The sequence below is a fragment of the Equus quagga genome, chromosome 13 (assembly GCF_021613505.1).
Source record: "Equus quagga isolate Etosha38 chromosome 13, UCLA_HA_Equagga_1.0, whole genome shotgun sequence".
Classification (NCBI taxonomy): Eukaryota; Metazoa; Chordata; class Mammalia; order Perissodactyla; family Equidae; genus Equus; species Equus quagga.
This window is the reverse complement of record NC_060279.1, coordinates 27,434,726-27,451,057: the sequence shown is the minus strand read 5'-3', so window position 1 is coordinate 27,451,057 and position 16,332 is coordinate 27,434,726.

Sequence of the window (16,332 nt, the reverse complement as noted above, 5' to 3'; positions counted from 1 at the left end):
TTGGACATCAATTCTGATGGCTTCTAGAGCTGGAAGAGACTAGACCCCTTAGACTAGGCACTAAGGCCTGCAAAAGGAGTGACTTGCCCAAGATCATGTAGCTGGCAAAGGCCTCCAGACTCTCCATCCAGTGCTCTTATTCCTCTAGAGTGATGAGTGGAAAGGAACTGGAACAAACAGCCTTGCTGGTGGAGGCTAAGTATCTACGGCATATCTCTATAGCACACCCAGGGCCTCTCAGTAACTTATAAGTGAATGGTACAGCAAGTCAAGAAGAGAGCTTAGAGAGGTAAGTGTATATACCTATCTTTCCAGGACATATCCTCCTGGACATAGTTACCAGGGAGAAGAAAACTTAAACAGAAACCTGAACTTCAAAAAGGGGTGTGGTTTGGTAGAAGACGTGGGTGTTCATTAGGAGAAACTGGTCCAGCAGTCTGGGCGGGCCCTGGGATAATAAACAAGCAGAAGACACACAGCCTCACCCAATTCTAGGCTGATGCCCCAGGCCCTGGGATCTCTCTCTACACACCTTCAAGACTTCATAATACAATTTCCTTCAAATCTCTTCCCAGAATTGACTTCCTTTGCAAACATTATTTGCCTGACCACAAACACTCCTATCTGGACACCCTGCCATCGTCTTGAAAGCAATGTCTACAAGAAAATCAAACATGACACCCCAAAACAACTTTGAATCCTGATTTTTCTATTTCTGTCCATCACTAAGGCTCGAAATTTCAGCACTTTCTGTTCCCCTTGTCCTGTCCCCAAGCCAAAGTGGCTCTCGGAACTACCTCTTCCTCTGTGTTCCCACAGGCTCCACCCTAATCTATCACCTCCAGCCTGGAATACTGCCAATCTTCTGCCTGGGGCCCCAGATTCCAGGATTGTAACAAAGCCAGGCAGATCTTCCCCCATATACGCATCCTCCTCCTATCCACCACAATCTCTCTAAGGTCAAGGCCCAGTCTTACTTATCTCTGTCTTCCCAGCTCCCAGAACCTTACCTAACATGGGAGGTAGCCAATAAATGCTGAATGAATGAATCAGGAACCGTGACCACACAAGAAACCTCAGGGCCATCCTATTTCCCACTACCGCCAGCCCAGACTGCCAGGCTCTGCAGGCCCTCCATCATCTCACCCACCCCTTCCACCCCCAGCTCCTACCATCCCAGAAACAAGCTCCATCCAGCTGACCAATGCCTGACCCTCCTCGTGTGCCAGTCATTCCTGCATCCACATCTCTGCCCACGCTCTGCTCACCCTGCCCCGCAATGACGTCCGTGCCCTTCCCCCTCCAACCACTCCAACTCCTACGCAACTACCAATTGCCTAGCTCTGGGGGACATATGGGATGCAGGAAGCTGGGAGATGATAAAAAAAAAATTGGGGAAGAGGGGGGCCTGACGGGGATATGCTGGGGTCCCTGATCCCTGGAGGCATCACCCTCCCAATGGATCGCAGGCGATCAGAGAAGGAAGAGGTGGGAGGAGGAGCCAGATTTTTCCACCGAACGAAAGGCATGATTTTCATCACTGCTTCTGTTGCCCTGGTAACCAGGGACAGCCCAGTGGAGAGTACAGTAAAAGAACACCATGTTTATCTTTGCTGTCTGATCCACTTCCCTGTACACCCTTCCCTGACCAGCCCCTAGCCCCTTAGGCCTGCTCCAAATTTCTTACAAAGGCACCATCATCCTTCTAGTCATTCTTGCGCAAAACCTCAAAGGCAGAGCTCATTTCTCCCTCTCTTTATCCAACCCTACGTACATGTAGTCTCCCAGTGCAAAATTCTGGGGGTCATCTCACCCATCTGCCACACCAGGGGGCCTCAAGAACAAAGAGCTGGCTTCAAAGCAAAGAATGGCATCCACTCCACCAGGCAGTCCATGGCTAAGGGGGACTAGAGGAACAAGAAGGTGAGGAAGGCTGCCCAGCCAACCCCTTTCCTAGCCCTAGACAGCTGACAGGAGTGGGCCCCTGTTCTCCCATTCTCCCTCCTATGCCCAGGAGCAGGAGCCAGAGTGAGCACAGGGGAGTAGGTCCACCCACAACCTTCCACAGATCCTGCCTCCCACACGGACACAGTGTCTGCGTGCCCTGAGAGCGGAGACACAGGGCTCGCCCTAGGAGATTATATAAGTGTTATATAACATGGTGGCACCAATAAGCACATAGACACGGTTGTCAAGTGGCAGGGACAGGCCAGGGGTGGAACCAAACCCATGCGGCTGGAGGTACAGCCCTCTCACGACTAAAGCCAAAGCAACCCGAGGCCCTGGCTGCCCCAGCCCTGTCTATACCTGCTCTTTCCACCCCAGAGGACGCAGAGAGAGACTTGCCTGGCTCTGCATTCTTCTTCCCACGCTGGGCAGCAGGGAGGGGCCGCAGCACCATCACCACCCTGGCCCATGGCAGCCTCTGTCCATGCAGCCTAAGGTGGCCAGGCTGCCCTTCCCACAGGGGAACAGCAAGGGAGCCATGTGTGGGGGAGGGAGTGTGAGCCAGTAGCCCCCTCCTCTCTGTCCTTGCACCAGAATGTGTGTGTTTGGTGAACAAGTGCTGCAGCAGCTCCAGGATTGGCTGGGCCAGCCATCCCTCTGCTCTGTCATTTGCCGTTCCTCTAAAAAACAAAACAAACCGAAAGGGAAAGGAAAAAAAAAATTAAGCACATTTGGCAAATGTCGAATCCCAAATTTTGGTCTATGGCTGCAAACAAAGCTGGAAGGAGAGCATCCTAAGGACATCACCTTATTTCCCTACAGCCCCCAACTCCCACCATATTCTGGCCAACCCAACACCTATGAACTTGGGCTGTAGGCCTGGAGCCTCCCCCTTACCTCCCGACGCCCGCTCCGACCCCCACCCCCGACCCCTGCCACCATCTCTGGAGCAGCCTGTTGCTGGAGCTTCTTCAATCGCGGGCATTCCCACCCCCACCGCCCCCAGCCTCTGCAGAGTGCTCAGAGTATGCGGCTCCCGGATATGCACGCGGGAGCCAAGCGGCCAGCGTGGGGCAGCTCAGGGCAGTTCTGGGCCATGTCTTGATCAAACTCCTCCACCCTCCCCACCTCATCCACTTTATTAATTTGGGGAGGACGGGGGGCTGGGGGTACCAAACAAAGACAGAGCCCAGTGGCATCTCGGGCAGCGCCCGCGCTCCCCCGAGCAATGCCTCTGGCCTTCCCGCCTCCTCCTCCACACGCACCTCCGCGCCCCCTGAATTAGGGGGGAGAAAGAAATACGCGTTAACATCACGAGCCTTCGCGCACCATTCCTCGCCCCCTCAACCACCTGTCTCTGCGCTCTCCCTCCCCCACAGCCTTCCTCAACTCTGGGCGCCCCCTCTGCAGCAAAGGGGCACCACGCCCACTGCGGAGCGCAGAAATGGAAGGTGGGGAGTGGGCAGGGACTTCCGGGCCGGGCCGAGGGGGCTACTCAGCCACCTCCCCCGCCCAGCCGGCCCCGGCCCCCGAGCCCGGGGACCGCCCGGTCCGCTCCCGGCCCTGATCCGCTCCCACCCACGCGGCCAGGGCAGCTGCCCCGGGAGGCCGCGCCGCAGCGGGGGGTGGGGCGCGACCGGGCCCCGGGCATCGCCCCCAGGGGGCCCACCCCTGCCCCGGGCTCTCGGAGCCCGCCTGCAGGCCTGGCCCGCGCTGCCCCCTCCCCCCCGGCCAGAGCCCTAGTCTTACCTCCCGCGGCCGCCTCCCTCCCGGGGGACTGCGCAACCTGCCTCGCCGCCCCCCGAGCGCCCCGCGGGAGGCGCGAGATGCGCAGCCGCTGCGGACGCCGGCTCCGCCGCGGCCGCTTCCCGGGCGTGTGAGCTCAGCCCGCCCGCGCGCCCGCGCTTCCCACGCTCGGCGCCCGGCGCCGCGCCACCCAGCGGCCGCGGCTGGCACTGCACGCTGGCGTCCGGGAAAATTGCCGCAGCCCTGACGATTGACTTGAAAATTCTCAGAATTTGACTGTCGGTTTGCAGCGGGGGACCCGACTGGTCTTCCTGACCGTCTTCAGCCTTAGGGCAGAATGGCTCCCACTCACCTATCTCTGAAAGAGATTCCAGAGTCTTTGCATGATTCCCTGATTCTCCCCCCTTCCCCCCGTTCCTCTGACCTTGCGTCTCGTATTTGTCTCAGGGCAATGGAGACTGTGGTGAGGTTGGTGACTACTCATAAAATGAGGGTGGGGGATCAGGGGTGGGTAAAAGGCAGGAAGCTCCTGAGGCTAGCATTCCAAGTCCTCCTTGGGCCTGTCTAGAGATACGGTGTGCTCCCGGTCACTTCCCGACTGAGATTGTTTAAAAAAGAAAAACACAGATGCCCCAGCCCACCTGTAAATTCTAATTCGGGAGATTTAGAGCACTGATTTTTAAGCTTTTCCCCCATGTAGACCCCTTTGAGAATTGGAGAAGAGCTATGGGCCCTCTCTCCAGAAAAGTGCACCTGCATACATAAACACAATTTTGCATAGTTAGGTAAGTCTCAAACTTCTCACAGCTCCATGGACCCCAGCTTAAGAACTCACTCTTTGCAGATACCCTAAGACCCCAGGAGACTGAGCAGATGATTACCTGAATTCGCCGCCATCTTTGTTCACGCTGTTTCATTCTTCAGGAACATCTCCATACCCCAACCCACATTTCTGCCTGTAGAAATTCCACCTCTCCTTTAAGAGCAGCTCGAATGCCTCTTCCTCCCTGATTTTCCTATTTAGACGTGCCATCTATGACCTTGGTTTCCTGGGAGCATGTTCTTTATGCCATTTATGGCTATTAAGACTCTACTTGTGGACCTGTAGTTATATTTTGTGGTTGGTTGTCTTATCACTCCTTCTAGATTATGAACTCTTTTAAGATAAATTTCCCCCTCTGCAACTACTAAGGTGCCTTACATGGTATGCCCTCGACAAATAGCTCTTAAATCATCAAAGGGAAGTTGAGTTGAGGGAACAGAAGGCCCATAGGAGGCCCAGGGAGATGAATGCCTTTGCTCCAGGTGCTCCACTACCAACATATATCCACCACATGCACAGCTCAGCACCTGGAAAACAGAACTCTCAAGCCGACAGGGTCTTTCCATTCATTTCTCCTCCTCTGGGCAAGACTGTCATAATTTAGAAGCCCGTGGACTAAATTAGGATACAAGTTCATGCAGGATACACCTGCCAGAAGGCAGATATTCCATGCCCAGTGTCCCCTTGTTCCATAAGGGACACTACCACCCACCAGTTGCATGTGCCAGAAACAAGCTGCCTTCCTCGATTCGTCCCTCTCATTCCCCCAACCCATGCACATTCCCCATCAATCACCACGTCCTGATTTTACTTCCTAAATCTATTTCTAAGATTGCCCTTCTCTGCATCCCCATGGTCCCATCCCGAACTCAGACTACCATTATTTCATGCCTGACTTCCTGCATCTGTCTCCATTCTAACTGGCCTACCTGCCTCTAGCCTCACCAAGCTCAGATCCTGTCTCTGCATCCAAGCCAGAAGCATCTCCCAACAATATCGATCACTTCCCTGCTTAAAATCTTTAGGTAGCTCCACATTTACTAAGGATGAGGTCCAAACGCCTTCAGCTGGCTCACTTGGCCTCCAAGTTCTAGCTCTCAGCTAACCCTCCAGCCTCCTGCCTTGCCACATTCCTTCTTACCCTCTATGCTTCATTCATACTAAACACCAAGCTCTTTCCCACCTTAGGTGAGAACACCCTTCCCCGATTTTTATGAGGCTGTGCCCTACTCACTCTTCAGGCTTCCCTACTGTCTTCTCCTACGCGACCCTGTCCTTCCCCTCTGTAACATCCATCACACAGTGTTGTTCCTCAATTATATGATGTCTGCTTGCCCTACCACACCAGGAGCTCTGCGGTAGTATCCTCAATGCCTAGCACAATAACCTGGTGCCTCGTAGGAATGCAACAAATATTTATTGAGAGAATGAGAGCTTTGAACATGACACATGCCCCAGATGAGCGACTTTGGGGCAGATGTGGTGGGCCTGCATAATCTGGAAGTCAGATATGGTGGGGCCAGTCCTTCTGCTTTTGAATAATAGCACCATTCGCTGTTTTCAGGTGAATTTCAATCTTTCTGAGTCTTCAATTTCTTTGACTGAAAAATGGCGACAATACTACTCAAGGTTGCTCTGAAGGTGGCCAGAGAGGTATGTGGAAGCAGTCTGTGATTTTGAAGTTCTCTCTCTCTATAATAACAGTATTGTATTACTTCACTAGAACCTCACAATAGCATTTTGAGGTAGGCAGCTGACATTTCCCATTTTGCATATGAGGCAACTGAAGGTGGACAATGAAAAACAATTTGCCTAAGGTCACCTAGCTAGTTGCCAGGGAACAGAGGCCTGTCACTGGGTCCCAACCCAGGCTCTCTCCACACAACGCCAATGCCCCTCCCTCCCATCCCCAACATGGGAAGCAATGTTGGGATACATACATGTTAACATCCTGAGGATCATACAGCTCAAAAATGTCACCACTTACCATTTCTGAAGGAGGTTTTTTTTGGGGGAGGGGTGATGTGTTGTTGGTAGAAAGTGAACTATATAACAACAGGTATCAGGGCAGGAAGGAGTGGGGTCAGGAGGAATTGACCTTGAGGCTGACCCTATACTCCCCATCTCTCCCCCTTCTCCCACCCTACAGGGGTTACCTCGATCGACAGCCACTCTTTCTGATATAGTTGGACCCCTGCAGGCTCGGAGGTTCCCAGAAGCTGGAGATTTTCCATTGCCTCCATATTTCCAAGTCTGTCTTTCAGCAAATATTTCCTGAGCTCTTGCTAAGTGCTTTGTTACTGCCTCTGGAAGCCTGGCCAAATGACTTAACCTCTCTGAGCCACAGTTTCCCCATTCTGCAAAATGGTATTGATGATAGTCACATGGCTATTGTGAGGATTAAACGAGATAACCTAACAGCTGCTGGTGGGCTGTTGCTAGTGGCGACACCTGCCTCCAACACCCCACCCTGTCTGCTATTTTTCATTTAAATGCATGGGAACGTCTGTTTGGTAACTGGGGGAGGATGGAGGGGAGCAGAGGGGCTGGAAAACAGGAAAAGAATATGAAGGCAACAGTCCTCCCTCTTGTGCCCCTCCCAGGGACGTGGAGAGAGCTGTGGAGCTCCGAGCCTGTCTGAACTGTTCAGGAAGGACTTGTGAGTTTCTGGGCCCTTTGAGTTGGCATGACACACTCAGCCACAGTGATGAGAGGCTTTTCCAAGATCTTGGTGGGCGGGAGGCATGGACCACTGAGAGCCAGAACAGGAGGAGAAGAACAGAGCAACCATCTTTTGGTGATCACAGCTACAAGGGCTCATATGAGGTTTCTTTTTGAGAACTCCCAGAATAACAGGGCACTCTAAGAATGTTGATGAAATCATCAATAAGATGTTACGAGCATAAAGAATGGAGGTGGTGCCTGGTACGTAGTAGGAACTCAATATGCGTTAGTTCCCTAAGATGTATGCACTTCAGCATCAGCTTGTAGAGTCCCCATGCTCCTGAGCCTTCTGACAATGCTGCCTTTGCACTAAGCATGTTTGTTTCTCACTGTGTCCAGTGCCCCAGGGAACACCCAGTGGAACTGCCCTTCACAGATCCCTGTGTGTGGTTATGGTGGTTTTTCTCTTTAAAGATTAAATCGTTTTTTCCCTTTCTGCTCAACAAAGACAACAGCACTTTGGTTTTTGATAAACGTTCCTTTCCTACTAGCAGGTGGATTTGCCGGGGGCACTAAGAACTGTGCTTTTAAAACACACACATGCCCAGCTGTTTGAATCTGCTACTTCGGTCTTTCTTCTCTTATCTCCTGCCCCGGGGCTGCATTTTCTCTGCCTTGGCAGGTTGATAACATGTGGAAGGAGAGAACAGTCCTTCTAATTAATAGACTAATTAGTGGTACAAGCCTTTAATTGCTGATTATAGGAAAGTCATTCCCCACCCCACCCCAAGTGATTGATTTAAATTTATTGCTGTTGTGCTGCATTATGGCAAAATAGTCAGCTTCTAATGATCTATTGGTTGGTTCCATGGGCCTTTTCCTTCCCTTCCTTCTCCTCCTTCCTCTTGCTAATGGTAGGCACTGGCAGAATGGGAGAACTCAAACCAGCTCAGACCAGATCTAAGTGTTGGGATCCTGGTGCCACCCCCATCTTGACAGTTCAGAGCTACAAAGAGAGTAAGAGGTAGGGAAAAAATAAGGCAAGAAACTCCTACCCATATGTGTAGGTTTACCTCCCTGTGACCCTTCCCTCGTGATCCCTCCCCCTTTGAGGCCACATCTCACACGCGTATCGGCTGTGTTCAAAAACAGCGTAGTATGGAGCTTAAAAGCGTGCACTGAAATCTGACTGCCTGGATTCAAACCTTGGCTCTCCCACTGGCTAGGTATGTGGTCTGGGCAGATTACTTAACCTCACTGTGCCTTCAGTCTCCTCATTGGTAAAATGGGAATATAATTGTTCCGGCCTAGGATTGTTGTGAAGATTAAAGGAAACAAGCCAGGGAAAGCACTTAGCATGGTACCGAGCACAGTACACAGACTATGCTCTCAGTAACGTCAGCTGTGATAGTGATTGCTGTCTGAAGTTATGTAACGTACCTGATACATGGAAGGAATTTGACAAATGTTTGTAGAATGAACGAATGACTGTATCATAACTTTCAAGTAGATTATGAGCCCTTGAAATTCAAAAGGGTGAAGAAGAGAGGAAATTGCACACTAAATCATAACAAGAAGCTGCCTTTAGTTGAGTGCTTATCACAGGCTGGGCTCTGAGCTAATTGCTTTATGTACCTTCTCTCATTTAAGCCTTATGCAACCTGATTTTTACCCACCTTCTTGGATCATATTTTCCTTAAATAGCCCAAGTCCCCATACCAAATTTTGTGGGATGTCTGTATTCTCTCCAAGACTTCCAAGGACTCTTGAGAGAGAGGCTGACATTTTCATGATCATTTTTTCCTATGAATTCCTGCTCCAGCTGAATTCAAGCTCTTTCACCTACTTTCTGACAACATCATCCTTTTGTCCCATCACTGTCAGTCATTGCATGCTGAGCCCCTTCCATCCTTCCTTCTATGCCTAAAGCCCCCAGAACGTAGGGCCATTTTGTGTGGAAGACTTTTCCTGAAGGTCTGAGGCAATATAGGGTAGTTATAGCCCCACGTAGAGCAAGCAATCACTGGAAATCACCATACTAAAGCTCCCCACCCTCCCTCACCCCAGTGCCCTTGCCCCTGGCTGTTCTGCTGCTCAGAGCCCTGCCTGCGGCCATTTTCCCCTCTCAAGATCCTTCTCCATCTCTCTACCATTCCCCACCTCTCCCTGAAAACATCAGAGCCCTATTACTTTATTACACAAAGAAATTCAGCTCTTTTGGACAAATGTCTGCACTCTGGGCTGTTCTCAATCTGGAGTCAGAGAAGGAGCTAAGGAAGTGGATGACTGTGAGGGTGCTCAGCTGCTTTTCTTAGCCACAAAAGTTTACCAAAGTGTTTTCCTCAACAAACGAGCCAAGTACCTCTGAGATGAATCCTGCCCTACCCTCAAATGAGGAAAAATGGCAGTTGTATTTTTACATAAATTTTTTCTTCCTGTTACACTTGTGCTGATGCTATGAGGCAGATATTACTATGCCCATTTTTTCCAGATGAGGAGCCTGAGCATTGAAAAAGGTTAAAAGAAATAGCCTGCTCAAAGTCACACAGCTCATGTCAGAGCTGGACTCCAAGTGCAAGCCTGTCTGATTCCAAACCCACGGAGATTGACCATGACACCATGTGGTCACTTAATGCAGCTCAAGCAGGTCTGAGGTAGCTTCCACTCATAGGGCAAACCTTGATCACGAAATCTTCCTGTGGGGGAGGCGGTGTGGGTCATAGGAAGGTGAATTGATTGACTGAAGACCAAAGACATTAAAACAGAGATAGAGCTAGAAATAGCTACATATCTATAGCTTCATGTATGAGACCCAAAGGAGTTGTTGCTATTAATCACCGCTGAGTGATTGCTCTGATTGCTTCATCTGTTGATGCTGCAGTTGCTGAATTTTGCTGTGCTTTATTCAACCTTGGGTAGGAGCCCCTTCTCTAGAAAGGTAAGGCCGATTTTCTTTTGCTTGTAGAGTGTAAAACATCACGTTGGTAGCCCATCCATGTCTAAGAAAGCTGGCCAGGTAGCTGGGGCTCTTACAAAGAGCTCAGTAAATAGCTATGGAAGGAATGAAAGGGTGGCTCTTCACTCCCTTTAATTTTTTATTTCTCTCCCCAAAGACTCACCTAAAGCACGGGGTGGGGGTGGGGGGGTGACTTAGGCAGAACCAGACAAAGGAGCTGCCCATCCCAGCTGGGCAACTGCCTAGGGCACCAAAATTATAAGGGATGCAGGAACATCTGGAAATGGAATGAAATTACCAAAAGGGAATTTATCAGGACTCTTCTCAGAATTTTTCAATAGACCGTTGGTGATGGGAGGGGGCCGATTTTACCACATAGTAGCAGTGTGACCTTGGCTTTCTCATCTCTAAAATGGGGGTTATGATACTTATCGCAAGGTATTCCCCCCACAATTAAGTGTGATAATGTAAAAATTATAGCTTTTATTATTACTAACTCTTCAGTCTACTATAATCTGGTTTCTGCCCTCCCATACTCTACTGATTGCTTTCACCAAGGTCAGCAACCACCCCTTTGTTGAAAATTTCATTCCTCTACCACTTGATAGCACTTGATACTGTATACCATATCTTCCTCCATGAAATATTCTCTTCCTGGTTTTCTCAAGACGCCAGTCTCAAAGATTTCATAGCTCCTTGACTACCCTTCTAAGTCTACTTTGCGGCATCTGTATTAGTTATCTGTTGCTGCATGACAGTTACCCCAAAACTTAGCAGCTTAAAACAGCGTTGATTATCACACATATCTCACCAGGTCAGGAATTTGGGCTCAGTTTAGCTGGGTGGAATAGTTTAGCTGGGCTGTTCTGGCTCAGGATCTCTTGTGAGATTGCAGTCTTATTTATTTCTTTACTTATTTAGTCTTTCATCCATCCATTCATTCATTCATTCATTCATGAAGATCTTCTTTCAAGCTCCCTCACATGGCTGTTGACAGAGGTTTCGTTTCTTTATCACATGGACCTTTCCATAGGGCTGCTCACGACATGACAAATGGCTTCCCCCTGAGCGAGTGATACAAGAAGAATGAGCATGTGTAGTCAAGATGAAAGCAACAGTGTCTTTTATAATTTAATCTCAGGAGTGACATACCATCACTTCTGCCCTTGTCACTCAGACCCATGCTGGTACAGTGTTGGGGAGAATTACGTAAGGGTACAAATACAAGGAGGCAGTACTGCGGGCCATCTTGGAGACCGTCTACCATAGCATCCTTCTTTGCTGATCCTTAAAAGTCAGCATTTCCCAGGGTTCCCTCTTCATACCTCATTTCTTCTCATTCTCTACACATACCTTTGATATAATAGGGCTCTCCAGAACCTTCAGTTACTATCTAGATTCTAAAGACACCCAAGTCTGCATCCCTAGCAGGCTTCCCTCTCAGAAACTTCAGTTTGTACACTGCCTGCTGTATCCCAAAGGCATCTCAAAGCCCACATATTTCCCACTGAACTCATCATCGTACCCACAATCTGGTTTCCATCTCAAGAATAACAACACTGTCTACTCTGTTGTCAAGCAAGAAACCAGGAAATCATTCTTGGCTGCCCTTTCCCCTTTCTCTCATATCCAATCAGTGTGTTGAGGTTCTTTGTTTTTTCATTATTTTCCCCATCTTTTTATTTTGAACATTTTCAAACCTATGGAAAGGTTGAAAGAAGAGTAAAATGATCCCCGATTTACTACATTGCTTCATCTAGATTCACCACTGCTAATATTTTGTGTCATGTCCACTTTCTCTCCCCTCCTCTGCTCTCCGTATACATATATTTTTTTCATAATAATATTATGATGCTTTTTGCTTTTTTATTATCTTTCTCTCACAGAAGTACAGCGGATGTATGTGTGCAAAGTTTCTATGTGAATCTGCTGGATTTCAAAGTAAGTTGTGGATATTATGACACTTCAACCCTAAAGATTTCTGCATGCATCTCCTACAAATATGGACATTCTCCTGTATGACCACAATGCCGTTATTATGCCTAAGAACCAAAGCCTGTTGATTACATCTCCCCAATATGTCTCCAATTTAGCCGCTTTTCTTCAGGCCACAAGTTTCCTGTATCTTCAAGAGTGCAATCATCTCCTAACGGTTCCTCCTTCAATCCATGCTCCACGCTGCTGCAAAGTGAACTTTCTACAGTGGAGATCTGATTATGTCACTTCCCTACTTCAGACTTTCCAATGGTTTTGCATTACCTTCAAAATAAAGAATAAACTTCACACAGCAGACAGAGCCTTCATCGTCCAGATTCATCTAGAGCAGCATTGCCCAGTAGAAATACATGAGCTATATATGTAGCTCTAAATTTATAATAGCCACATTTAAAAAATTTTTTTTAAATTAGAGGTGAAGTTAGTTTAAAAAATACATTTTATTTAACCCAATATATTAAAAATATCATAGCAACACAAACCCAGTATAAAAATTATTAATGAGGTGTCTTATATTCCTTTTTTCTAAGTTCTCAAAATCTGGTGTGTATTTAACACATACAGCACATCTTAATTCAGATGCTAAATTTTCAAGGGTTAAAGTGAAATGTGTTCCCACCAAAGCAATAATGTTATATCTCCCCCCCAAAAAATAAGAAGTTTATACTGCTCCAGTTTTAAAATTTGAATTAATTAAAATTAAATAAAATTAAGAGTTCTGTTCCTCATTCACATTAACCACATCTTAAGTGCTCAGTAGCCGCATGTGGCAAGTGCAATTCTAGCACAGCAGTTCTCAAAGTGTGACCCGGGGTATCCCCAAAACATTTCCAGGGGTCTCTAAGGTCAAAACTATCTTCAAAATAATCTTAAAATGTTATTTACCTTTTTCATTTTCATTCTCTCATAAGTCAGTGGAGTGTTCTAGAGCCTACATGGCATGCACTATGACAACAGATGGAACACAGAAACATGTAAGAGAATCAGCAGTCTCCCATTAAGCCAGATATTGAACAGATTTGCCAAAACGTAAAACAAAGCCACTCTTCTCCCTAATTGCTTCCGTTTTGGAAAATATCATTATTTTTCATTAAACTATGTGCTACGTATGTTCTCACATAATGAGATCATTATTGTTTCAAAATGAATTAATAGATAATTTAAAATGTTCTCAGTGGATTTCTGATACAGTAGTGATGGATAGATATAACTCTCAAAATCAAAAGCTCTTTGAAGTTCTCAATAGCTTTTAATGGTGTAAGAGGGCTTCAAAAACAATTGGTCTCAGACCTGCAAAACTTTCCACACTCATGGCCGGTGATTCCTTTCCTCTCTCATATTTTTTGCATGAACTTCCAGTTCCGGACAAGATGAAGCAGATGCACTTCTCCCTATTCTGGCCAAGTACTTCTAAAAGCCCTGGACATTACATAAAAAACAAACATAAAAAGACTCTGAAAGGTAAAGAGAAGAAGGCTAGGGACCCGAAGACTCAAGGAATGACATGTCATAGGGTGGTATCAGCAGATACTTAGTGCGGAGCCCGCATTTTCAATCCTGCCCCCCTCCCAAGATGTCAACAGCCAAAAGGGGAGCCTGGAATTCTACCCCCACCTGGTGGTAATGAGAAGACATCCCATCAGGGCAGTATCAAAGGGAGACTGCTAAAGCAGAAGATTTAAATAAGATCCAGAGTCTCATAACATAAAACCCAAAATGTCCAGGATACAATTTAAAATCACTTGTAATACCAAGAACCAGGAAAATCTCAACTTGAATGAGAAAAGATAATCAACAGATGCCAACAGTGAGATGACAGAGATTTTGGAATTATCTGACAAGGATTTTAAAACAACTGTCATAAAAATGCTTCAATGAGCAATTATAACATGCTTGAAATAAAAGAACAAATAGAAAGCCTCGGCACAGAAATAGAAGATATAAAGAAGAATTGTATCCTTTGCTTGGGCCTTAAAAGAACCACTCACATTTTTGGAACAACCACACTCACTTTGCTCCTAGGCCAAGGCTCCTTTCTTTCCCTGGAACACCAGTCTCTATCCTCTTCTTTTTAAATCCTGCTTGTTCCTCAGGGTCAACCCACATCACCTCTTCTGGGAAGCCTTCCATGGCTTCCATGCCCCTCCTACTCAAAGCTTCCTACACCATAACACTCATACTCAGTGCTAATTGTTCTGTCATCCATTCCTCCCACGTCCACCAGTGTAAAGACTTGACATAAGGGACGGTGTCTTATCCCAGGTGCCTGGCATAGTACCTGGCTTATAATAAGCACTCAAAAAATATTTGCTGAATAAATGAATAAATCAATGAATAAATGGAAACTTCAGAGGCTCTCTCTTTTCTATTAAATAAAATTAAACTCTGTGGTCTGGCACTAAATGCCCTGCACAAACTGTGACATACATCTTTTTGGTGCTTGGCCTCCCTTCATATATCCTACCCTGCCATATCAGAAAACACATTGTTTTTTGCAAGTACCGCTTTCCAGAAAGGTACTTTCCCATCTTTACATAGCATATATGCTCTTCTATCAGCCTCAAGTGTCCTCACCCATTTTTGCCATTAAAATCTTATCCATTCTTGCAGCCCCACTCAGATGCCAGCCCTCCATGACCCAGCCCCTAATCCCCCAAGCTGGAAGGAGTCTTGCCTTCCTGGACACACGGCACTTCAGTTAGTCTTTTCTTGTGTTTTTTCTCACTTTCTGCCTTGCATTTGTTTTTGTTTGTTTTAAGGCACTTGTAGTATTCTCTCCAAGATTTAAAAATCTGGAGCTTCACATATACCCATATCTTACACATCTTTGCCTCTGCCACTGAGCCTCTGGCATGGACTCTTATTAATCTCTGAGTTCCAGTTTCTCTTTCTGAGACAATAGTACCTACTTTATAGGGTTTCCGTAAATATTAAATAAAATATGCTATTTAAATTTTGGTATAACGTCTCAACTTTGATACAGTAAGTACTCATATAAATGTTAGCTACTATTACTGTTATTATGATCATTATTTGAAGGAATAAACAGATAGAGCAAGGCCTGTGAGGTCTACCTTCGAAACATCCTTTGAATTCTGTTTCATCTCATCACTTCCACCATCATCACCCTGCTCCCAGCCAGGACCATTCCTCTTGCCACTATCACCATAACCTACCTGGTCTCCTTCCTTCTACTCTCTCACGTCTTCACCTCTATTCTCTACTCAGCAGCCAGCACGATCCTTTTAAAACATAAATCAGATCATATTACTTCCCTGCTCAAAACCCTCCAATGTTTCCTGATCTGCTCATAAAACCCAAACTCCCTACTGAGGCCTAAAGGACCTGATGGGATCTGGTCTGCCGTCCCTCTCCCCTCACTCACTCTGATGTGGCTTCACGGCCTTCTTGCCCTCCTTCACCTATAGCCTTGTGCACTTGCCAAGGTCTGCATCACAGAACTCTGCATTTGCTGTTTCCCCTGCATGGCATGATCTCTCCCTCCCTTCCTTCAAGTCAACCTATGCTCTCAACTCTTACCTCCTCGAGAGTATCCTCGAGAGATAAGGTATGCAAAATACCAACCATTCCTCTCAATCTATTTTATATTTTTCATAGCTCTGAATATGACCCGAAAATATATGCATATATTTACTTCAGTAAGTGTATTTGTTTATTGTCTTTCTCTTCCACTAGTATTGTAAGCTCCATGAGGATTCATTCTCTGCTCCACCCTCAGCCTCTAGAACAGTGTCTGCTACATAGTAGGTTTTCCGTAAGACTTGTCAAATGACCGAATGGTGGCTGTGAACTCCTTGGATTTTGTTGTACAAAATTGCTTACCTGCTACTGGGTTTGTGTGAAGAGGAAGTGTGGGATTGAGCTAGCTGGAGGGGGTGGAAGAAGGTGACCTATTCATCCAGACTTAGTGGACACTCCTATTAATCCTTTCAGATGAAAATCTGGCAGAAGACACTTCCAGGTATGTTTTCCACAATGAACCATGTAATACCCCAGAGTTAATTCTCTGGTGCTGACTGCAGGCCCAGCAGAGGGAGCAGAGCCTCACCGAATCTTCAGCCTCTCCTTTGTCCCAAGGTCCTGGGATCTGCTCCTCTGGCCAGGCCTGGAATAGTACATGTTAATGAAATGCTCCAGAGGTGAAGCTCCAGACCTATCCTGACACTGCTCTCACCAGCTT